The sequence below is a fragment of the Marmota flaviventris genome, chromosome 2 (assembly GCF_047511675.1).
Source record: "Marmota flaviventris isolate mMarFla1 chromosome 2, mMarFla1.hap1, whole genome shotgun sequence".
In the NCBI taxonomy this organism is placed as follows: Eukaryota; Metazoa; Chordata; class Mammalia; order Rodentia; family Sciuridae; genus Marmota; species Marmota flaviventris.
In genome coordinates, this window is record NC_092499.1 from 71240633 (window position 1) to 71250783 (window position 10151).

Consider the following 10151-nt stretch of genomic DNA (forward strand, 5'->3'; position numbering starts at 1 on the left):
AGCAAATGTGGTAAAATGATATTCTAGAAATGGTGACTCTGGGTGAAGTATATACAGCAGTTTTTTCTTACACTATTCTTGTAAAATTTTTTAGCTTGAAAAGAAAGTTGTAATGTGTAGCTAAAGTTAAAGAAGAGTGTATTTTAAAATCCAGTTCTGTTTTTTTTTTTTTTTTTTAAAGAATAGTGATTTTCCTGACTTCATTTCCCTTTGGAAGGTTCACGGTTGTGCTAATGAGATAAACCACAAATCTGTTTTGTGAGAAAACTGCATGTTCTGCAAATTAGCACACTTGACCGTGATACCTGTCGTACAGTATATGAAACAGCATTCTATGGTTGCCAGCACCATTTGTTAGGAATTGCCTTGGGGATAAACATAAGCCAGTGACTAAACAATGATGTCACACAATTGTTTTAATAACTGAACCAAAAAAAGTAACTCGTGCCACATTCCAACCAGGTCATAAAACCATATTTAAGGAGCTTTGGTCTTGGGATTTCTCTAAGCCTTTTATAATACTTTGTTTTAGCTTCTCTCTCCATGTGCCATAATTCAAAACAGGGAAATCTAATCTCCTTTTAAATGTTTCCTGAGAAATCTGCCTCTTGACTCCAGAAGAGTGCTGAAGTGTCAACCCATTACTGATTGTTTCCAGACGCTCAGTCTCATGTAGCAAGACTATGACAGAGGATGGAGGACGAGAGCTAGAGTTCCATGAGCCACCAGGTGATTGCCAGGGAGTTAGAGGGAGGGTGGTGGCAGGAGGAGGGAGGAGAGAGAGGCAAGGGAAGAGACAGAGGAACTACAAATACTTTCAAAAAGAGCTTCAAGGATACGTTTTATCTCATCTGACCAAACCTTATCATCACTGCTTCCTGCAGAAAATCTTTCTAGACTGGATGGACCACATGGAGAATTCCTAATGTACCAGATGCTGGAGTGATTATCTTGTTCTATTCATGGTTCCCCCATAGGTATTACCTTTGAAGAAAAAGGAAAGGAATCTGGACTGAATGGCAATACATGTCTCATAGCAGCAATCACTGAGGGCTTTGGTGGAATTTCTCAACAAGATTAGTGAGGGAGGGTTCTGGTGGATTTTCTCAATGGAAGATTAGTACTAGAAGAAAGCAGTATTTAAATTTTTCAGTTAGCTTGAACTTTATAAAGATGTCCAAAATGCTAAATAAAAATAGCAAAGCCTAACTCTATTCCTCCCTGCTACCCCACCACACCAAAGGGTTTTCTTGACATCATTTGAAAACGTCCAACTTAGGAAAATGAGGGACAGTGAAATTGAGATCCTTTGTCTGAGCCAGAGCACCTTCAAAAATATTTTTTTTCCAGACCTTCCAAAAATGGGCAGACAGCCTAAAACTCTTAGTGGAATTGATATTAATATGCAATGAACTACATCTCCAAGAATTTGTACTGACTTCTTCCCAGCTCCATCATGGAGTACAGGCTGTGTAAGGAAGCAAACACAAGGCAGAGGGGCAGAGTATGGGTCCCATGATGGCAGCCAGTTTTCTCTGCTCTGGCTTAAATTAGGCTGCCATCATATATGCTTAGTTTGGCCTGAATTTTGTCTCTGTGTTTCCAGGGAGAATAGAAAGAAGAGAAGGAAAACACTATTTCACATAATAACATGGTTATTATACTTTTATACTATTTTAAAACTTTGCAGAATTCACCCACGTACTGCACATTGAATAAGTTTCACAATAACTCTGTGAGAGAATAATGGTAGTATTATCCTTATTCTACAAACAAGGTAAGTGAAGACAGAACAGCCAGGTGGTTCGCCCAAGGACACTTCATCAGGTGATGAGAGAGAGAATGGTCAGCCAGTGACAGAGGGAAGAGCACACCATTGTATTTCCCATCAGACTCCAGACTGAATTTGGGCTATTTTCAGTGAACATATTCTTAGACCCAAACACAAACACTGTTCTAATTTGAAGGAACAGAAGAAATAATTCATTTCAATGATTCATGGATCAGAAAGAAAATTAAAGTAAGATGACTATGGTTAATAATAATTTATACTTCGCACCTGCTAAAAGAATGGGTTTTAAATATTCTTACCAGAAAGAAATGTACGTGTTGATGTGATGGATATGTTAATTCGCCTCATAAGATCATTCCACAATGCATACATGCACTGAAACATCACACTGTACCCTATAACCATAAATAAATGCAATTATTATTTGTCATTTTAAAATTAAATTAATTTAAAAATTAAATGACAAATAATACATTTTGAAAAATACATTTTGAAATTACAGTTTGAAAGGGGACATCACATAATTGCTTGTGACCTGTGTATTTTTCAGAACTGTTTATAAATCTTTTATATTCAAATATAGATTTGCATGTGGTGGATAAATTCTGGCACCACAGATGTACATATTCATTGGAACCTATTTGCTGGTTCAAACTACTCTCTCTCCTAGGAAGAATTTTAAGGCAGTTTATACAGTCCCTGAAGTAAGTCTGAAGTGGGAGGGCCAGAGCCAGCCCCAAGAATGAGAGGACTAATTTGGCAGCTGTCAGGACAGATCAGCTCACAGAGTGGGAAGTGGGTTGAAGGGAGGGAGCTCTGTCTGCAAGGACAAAGCCGGACATGGAGGTCCCATTTGTCAAGTTGCTCCTCTTCCAGGAAGCCACCCATAAAGCCTCACATGGCTCTTTCACCTCATGTGATGAAAGTAGAATGCTACCTCTGGCACACACAGGACACATTTCCAATTTCAATTGCATTACTAGGGCCTGAAACATCCAAGCTCAGAAGTCCTTAAATAACACAGGGTTTGCAGCAGCTCGTCAGAACACTCCTGGAATTCCTTTAAAATGCAGAAGGATGAGTAACTCTGGCTCTCCTTTCTGCAGAGGGCTGGGGAAAGGCCCAGACACAACCTGCCAATGGCACAAAATTTGTAAAGCAAATCATGTGAACAAGCCATTACTTTTCAGAACAAAGCCTGTTGAGGATTAAAGTGTCTTTTTGGCACCCAGGGGTTGTTCATTTGCCTGTTTCAACTGTCCCAGTAGCTTCAGGAAATAGCAAGATGGGGAAGCCCACAAGAAAGCTAGCATCATCCAAAAAAGTATACACAGTCAGGAAGAGCCAAACATGATTAAAACATTCTTTTCAAAGGAAGAATCACTTTCCACTCAAAAAGTTCCCTGACCACCCCAGACGCCGATCCTAGGAATTTTTGAATCTTAGAATAAATATGAATACCAAAGAACAAATCCAAGTGTTTGGGGAACACGGAACTCTTTCTTCCCTTCTTTTTCTGAATATCTCATATTAGAAGCCTCTGACCACACTCCCGAGGAGCACATCTGCCTTGTGTTCACAGAACTGGAAAGCTGTCCTTGGCATGGCAGCTGACTAGCCCATCGACCTTGGGCTAATCACTTAATTTGGGATTGGCAATTTACAGTCAAAGCCATGATTACTGTGATCCCACAGAAGTGAGCCTGCCTGGGCATGGGGGGCCACAGGCAATAATTTGAAGGAATAGTGGAGACAAAATGCTGATGGAAATAAAGGCAACCAGATTTAAATGCCTGAGCAGTGATTTTTCACCAGGGCCCAACACCTTTCCAAAAGCCCTCTGGGCTTTGTAGTGGGCCTTGGGAGACACACCTACTTTTGGTTTAGAGGTATAGAAGCAGGACTTGGAAGGCTTATTAGACAATGCAATGAGAAGGTTGGAGGAGACTTGAGTAATGATGTCTTTGCTCAGCATTGTCTCAACAGGATAATCTTCTGGAAATAAATGTTCTCATCCCCTCCCTGCTTAAAATGGCTCTCCATTGTTACAAAACAAAAGCCAACATCCTCAGCACAGTCAATGCATTCCCATGTTATCCAGCTCCTGCCCACCTCTTCAGATCCTTGCTTTCTTCATTCCTTTTAATTTAGCCACAGGGACTTTCAGTTCCTCTAATGAGCATGTTCTTTGTATCTCAAGTGCTACCTTAACCCGCTTCACTTTTTAATTTTGACTTCTCTTTCAATGCTCAACCCTAATGTCACTTCCTCTGAGAAGCACTTCCTGACTTCTCCTTTCTACCCCCCTTTAAATTAGATAAAGCCTCTTTTAATATCCCTGCAGAGCATCCTATTATTCTTTTCCATCAGAAAAGAAAATTATCATAGTTGATAATTATATATTGACAGTTACTTATTTGATCATTTCCAGTCTTTCCCACTTGGCTATAAGCAGCATATGTCTCACTGGTCATTGTTATTCTAATGCCTATCCCAGAGTCTGGCACACAACAGATACACACCACTTGGGAATAAATGAATGGTCTCAGCTACCTCCTAAGGATGAAGGTGATGGAAAGCGGAAACTTGTTCTAGAAATCCAGAACACCATTCTCAGCCACCATTGCAAGTCTTATTGGTCAGGTAGTCACTGACATTCTAGCTACCAAACTGCTTTTGGAGAAGTATTACTATTTGTGAATAAAACACATCCATCCTTTTCATTAGTTTTGGTTCAGAACATAGGGGGAATTAAAGAAGAGATGAATCCCCACATTGTTCTGGTTTCTTTTATTAATAGACCATGGTTTGAATACATTCCACTGCCTGCCCCATCTCTGGAGACTGCTCAGAGAAAAGTGAAGAAGTCTGTGTGTGGGGACTCTGGCCTGACAGTGACATCCAACACAAGCAGAGACTTAAGAAATGCACTAACAATGAGGCTTTGTCTCTTCAATGCAACAGAGAAAAAACAAAACAAAACATACACACACAAAAAAACCCACCCTGCTTTTAAAAACAAAGCATTCATACAGAGCCAAATATGTCCTGAAGTCAACAGTCTAAATCCTTTTTCAGTCTGTTTAAGAGGTCCTGGGTCTCAGATGGATGAGCCAAGGACCTACCACTTAGAGATTACTGTCTAGGTCAACCCAGTTGACATTGGCCAAGCAACTACTATATATACACTAGGAACTTGGGAGATACCTGAAGGAGCAGAACATAGATGGCTACTTGTATAAACAGACAAGAACAAAACAATTAGAGAATAATTCCAGGGTTACACAAAAAAGGAGAGCGGGGTGGCATGGTTGCCTGTTCCTGAGTGGTATAGTTCCTTTGCACTGAGATCCCTTTAATCATTCAGGAAGTCTTCCTAGAAGAGGTAAATTTGAGTTTATAGGAAAATAAAACCTTGGCTTTGTAGAGAGAGCTGAACTGTGAGCACATCTGGGCTCAGAAGAAGCAGGTACCAGGAGCTGAGAGTCATGACTTTGTGTTAGAGATGCTGGGATTTGGGAGGCTTCTGATTAATTCTTTTTTCAGGGGGCAATATGAATCCTTTTGTAGCATCTATATATAATGAACTGCCGGGCATCTAGAAGATGAGGTGAAGTTTTATTCTTCTTTTCAGCTGGATGTTTGTATACGATGCAGAATCAGTGTCTCTCTGATTTTCTCACTAATCCAGGATTCCAGGTAATAATAATTTCATTCCACTAGCTGAATCCAGCCTCCTGCCCTGGCAAACACCTTATAACTTATACTGTGCAATTTTGCTTGTACTTATCTATCCTGTTGTCTGAACCAGTCTTCATGAGTCCTACTGAATTTTAAGCAGCTGTGTCCACTTAGCTGCTGTCACCTAGGTAAAGATGCCAGGGTAGAAGGTACAGGTCATACATACCACAGCAGCAATTACTTCCCACAGGGAAGAGGCTAGAAGTGAAGCTAAAACATCTTCAGCTATAATAGCATCTCTTTTAAGGCAAGCCATTTCCTCAGGGAGAGTCTGCTGCTCTGAGCAAAGGCAGGACAATAAAAGATCAAGGGTGTCTTTCTAAGGCTACGAACAGAACAGCTACCACCTTGAAGTTGCTCTGCTTTTGACCCTTTTAAAAGCCGTGACAACAACAAAGTTACTTTTTCTATGAGCTGGCCAAGCATCTCTTTTCTTAACCACAGAAACTTCAGTGTTAGTAGAGAACAGGCAGGGAGGGACATCCTAGGAGATCACGTCCCTATCTCAGCAGGTGTCACTCCAGCCTGTCTTCCTCTGAGCACATTTTTGCACAACTCTTCCATCTTTTCCCTTCTCTTCTACTCTCAAAGTCACTAATCTGTGCTCTCTTCCCCTCCTGTGGTTTCTGTAGCTTCATTTCCAGAGGCATGTGGAAATAATGCTGGACTGTGTACAGGGGCAATTCCAAGGAATCACCTGCCACCCATTTCTAGTTTATAGTAAGACTTTGGAACTGATTCAAGAAGCATGGAGATCAGAGTTACAGATAAAGCTAAAGCCAAATTACATTCTGTGCTGGAGGCAGACTTCTCTTTTCCCAGAAGATAAAGCAATAGAAAAAAAAAAGTAGCCCAACAGGGGTGATTCTGGAAATAGGCAGGTGGGGTTTCTGGTTGAGTAAAGGGGGTGCCTGCAGGAGAGTCCTCCTCATGAGCACAGCTACCATCTCTTGCACACAGAGCTTGGAACAATTTGGTTTAACAGTTGTGCTTTTCTGTGTATAGAAAGGAATGAATGAGAGTCTAGTACTGGCCATTAGTAGCAGACCTGGGTTAGGCCTGACAAACCTTGATATGCTCACAGGTCACCTCACCATCATGTCAAAAATGCAGATCTCCTTTCAATAGACCCTAGTCAGAGCCTTCATCTCCATTAAGCTCCTAGTGATACTCATGTCCTGGTCCTATGCACATTTTAAATAGCAAGAGGTTGAATTTCTATTTACTGCCTTCCTAGCCCCAGCTGGGCTATGTCATTTTATCAAAACAAGATGGTAGGAGTGAGGACCAATTACAGTCTCAATCATCCATTGTTAGAGCTGTTTCTTACAAGTGCTTTTAAAAGGCCCCTCCCCCTTGCTCCTGGTTGCAAGAAGCCCCTGGGTAGCCAGATACTGTGGGCAAGCATCTCTTTTAAGGCAAGCCACTGTGCAATAATGGCTTTGGTTCTTTTACCCCAGTCAGGTGGCTGCTGGTTGATGCGGAGTAGGGAGTTTAGTGTGATAGCAATGACGGTGCATCTTCCGCAGTAGGTGGGGAATACTTGGTTGCAATAGCTTTGCCTCCTACTTCTGCCTCCCCTTACCCCCCAACTTCCGCCCCAACTGTGGCAAGGATGAGGAAGTAGCTGGAGAGAGATGGGAGGAGGATATTTTTCACTTTCTCTGCTAGAGGACACCACACTTTTTTTTTAAAACAATTATTTATAGGATAATTTCCTCTATGAAATCTCCCAAGCAGGGGGATAGTGAGGAGGCTGATTGAAGGACAAAGGGAGGGAAAAGGTGGTACTCACGGTGCTGGAGGACAGGCAGGTAGGGGAAACGTTGAAGGCTTGTTTCAGGCCAGTCTTCTCACCTGCAAGGTGTTGGGCAGATTGCAGATGTTAAACCAAGTGTCTGAGATTTAAACCAGTTGTAGGTAATGTTTGGCAGGTGTACTAATTTTTCTAGGGTAGGCATAGATTTCAATGGATTCTCATAGGGTCCTTGATTCATAAAAGGTTTGTAAGCTTCATTTTCAATCAGGATCATCTTCAAGTCCTTCCCAGAGTGGATATTTGGAGTTCTAGGCTTCTGGAAGCAGTAGACATCAAGCAAAAGCCACAGAATTAGGAGGGACAGTCAGCCACTTAGAATCATATTCTCCTGGAGTTAGAAGGGGCTCAGCTACCAACGACCCCATATTACAGAAGGGAAGCTGAGCCATAGTCAATTCAAGAGAATTTCCCTAAGCCATGAGTGAGAAGCCAAGTTTAGACTAGAACCTTGGCCTCGTATACACAGAGGGCAAGTCTGCACAGGGGAAAAGCCCTTTCAATCTGGCAGTTGCTGGGAAGGGCAAGACATTTGCAACCACAGCTTCAGGAGCCCAGCTGGCTATTTCTAGCTTGCTGAATGTCAAAATATCCAGGCTGCTTCTCACAGCAACCTCCACTTGTCAGACCAAATCAAGGCATCAGTGCATCAAGCAGGCAAATCAGCTCCGGGCTTCGCAAGCCTCTAGGCGCCCTTGAGCCCCACGCGTGCTGCACCTGACTAGGTCCTGCGGTGTACCTTACCCAGGCTGCGGAGGGGCCAGAGAGTGCTCTGCCCACGCGCTCCGGGGCACAGTTTCCACCTACGGCCCCTTGTCTCCGCTTGAGTGCAATCTGCAGTCTTCTCTTGCCTGTGAGGTCGCCTGGGTTTTCCCAGTGTTGGAGCCAACTCAGCAGCCTGCTTTGGCTGAACGTGACCATGGGAGCTGGTCTCCCAAGTCAGCTTAAACCTCAAGAATGGTCTGGGCACGACAGGCTCCCTTTTGTTTTTGTTTGGTTTATTTTGTTCAGAATCCCACCTTTGCTTTTCTCCTTCTTAGCACAACTCTCACCCCACTGCCCTGGCTCCAATTCCTCTCTAGATCCAAGTCCTGGGGTTTGTCTGTGTCTCTGCAGAATTAATCCAGTTTTATAGGAACAAAAGCCAAGCCCCATCCTGAGTGCTGCTGAACTATTGGAACACTTGCTGGTTAGGCTTTGGATGCTGCAAGCTGACCTGAACCCTCAAGAGGCTGACAGTCTCTTCTATGGGGATGGTGTTTCATGCTGTAATCTGATGGTCACAGAGGAGTTTGCTGGTGAAATAAAGAGCCCGAGGCAGAGAGGCGCAGGGAATGAGCGTCGTAGGCCTAGAGAGAACATATCACCTTGTGACACCTGAAAATAGGCAGGGTGGCTAGTACAGGGAAAGAGATGGGGGAAAGTAGCATGTGCTGAGCTGGAAAGAAACAAAGAGGAACTCATGGGTCAAAGAAAGGAGTGTGGACTATTCTGAGGCAATACAGGGCTTCAGAAGGGCTAACAGGGAAGTGACTTTCTTAGGTGGGACTAGATGTAGAACTCCTGTAGATGCCAATATAGGAAGAGCAGCTCATTAAAGGCAGAAGCATTTTCTCCAACAAGGGATTCAGATTACCCAGTTCTTTTGCTCACCCCCCACCCCCCCACACCCTGCTGCCCTATTCCATCCCTGGCTTCCCTGCGATTGATTTTTGCCTTCTAAATCCCATTGGCTCTTGCCTAGAGCCAATGCTAGGTCGACTGTACTCTCAATCCACCACCCTGCTTTCAATCATTCCTTTGCTCGTTGACTCAATATGTTTATTCAATGGTTGCTTAGGTGCCAGGTGTTGTGTGAGTCGTTGGAGGCAACAAAAGATTCACGTGTATCCTGATTGCAAAAAAGCTCAGAATTTGTGCAGTGATTCCCAAAACTGCCATGCATCAGAATCGCCTGTAACGTTTTTAAAATTACAGACATTTGGGCTTCACCCCAGACGGATTGAATCTGAATGTTTGAGGGTAAATTCCAGGAAGTCATCTTATTAAAACTCTCCTCCAGGTAATTTTGCTGAGCAGTCAGAGCCACTGATCCTTAGAGGAATGCCGAACTGGAATTTCTTGGGTGACTTTTCCTCTGCAAAGTTGATGGCAAGAACACACCCAGAGTCTGGCTCCTGTCCACGAGATAGTCAGAGAGGAAGACAGGGATAAGCTCAGTCCAGCTGAGCTGTGAGTCTGGGACCTGCTTCAACAAAGCAGGAGGGGCAGCTGGGATGGGCCAGTGGCAGGGTAAAGGAGAAAGAATTGGGATGATGGGGTCAGGGGCTGTGCCTGCCTGGAGTAGAAAGTACCTCTTTCTCTACCTAAGATAAATAAATTGCCCAGTTAGAAAGCAGCAGACCAGCTCTGCTTGTTGAATGTGTTTGTTTCAGCAGCACCTTGGTGACTCTGGTCAAACAGAGATGGGGGTTAAGGTGGATAAAAAAAAAAATAATCATCAAGCATGTTATGCACAAACCCATAAATCTACACCAGTTCAGTCTGAGTACTGGGACAAACAAAAACAAAAGGTGAGGGCTTCTGGCTTACTGTCTCCAGAAATAGACCCCCATAAGTTGATGGTCCCCCGTGGAGAGATTCCGGGAAGTGGCAGTTCTGTTAGATCATGCCTGCCATCTCATGTTCCTGCCATTTCACATGCTGGTGGACAGTTCTTCATGGAACTTGAAAGGATTAAGTTTTCAGCTCTAAACTTTGTCTCTTGGTGAAGACTGTTGCCAGAAATCTATTTGTTAAGTA

At 43.2% G+C, this 10151-nt stretch overlaps 1 long non-coding RNA gene across 2 annotated transcripts in view; it reads right to left on the reverse strand.

Moving 5' to 3' along the window:
- LOC114088209 (uncharacterized) overlaps positions 1-8778 on the reverse strand; it is a 47282-nt gene extending 38504 nt beyond the window's left edge. Inside the window, exons 1-2 of one of the 2 annotated variants that reach the window (XR_003581943.2) lie at positions 8566-8778; positions 7329-7390 (exon numbers count right to left, since the gene is read on the reverse strand). This is a non-coding gene — a long non-coding RNA (uncharacterized lncRNA). Of the gene's footprint in view, positions 1-7328; positions 7568-8565 lie in introns of those variants that run through there. The other variant, XR_011706193.1, reaches the window with a different exon arrangement.
- Positions 8779-10151: the final 1373 nt, after the last annotated feature.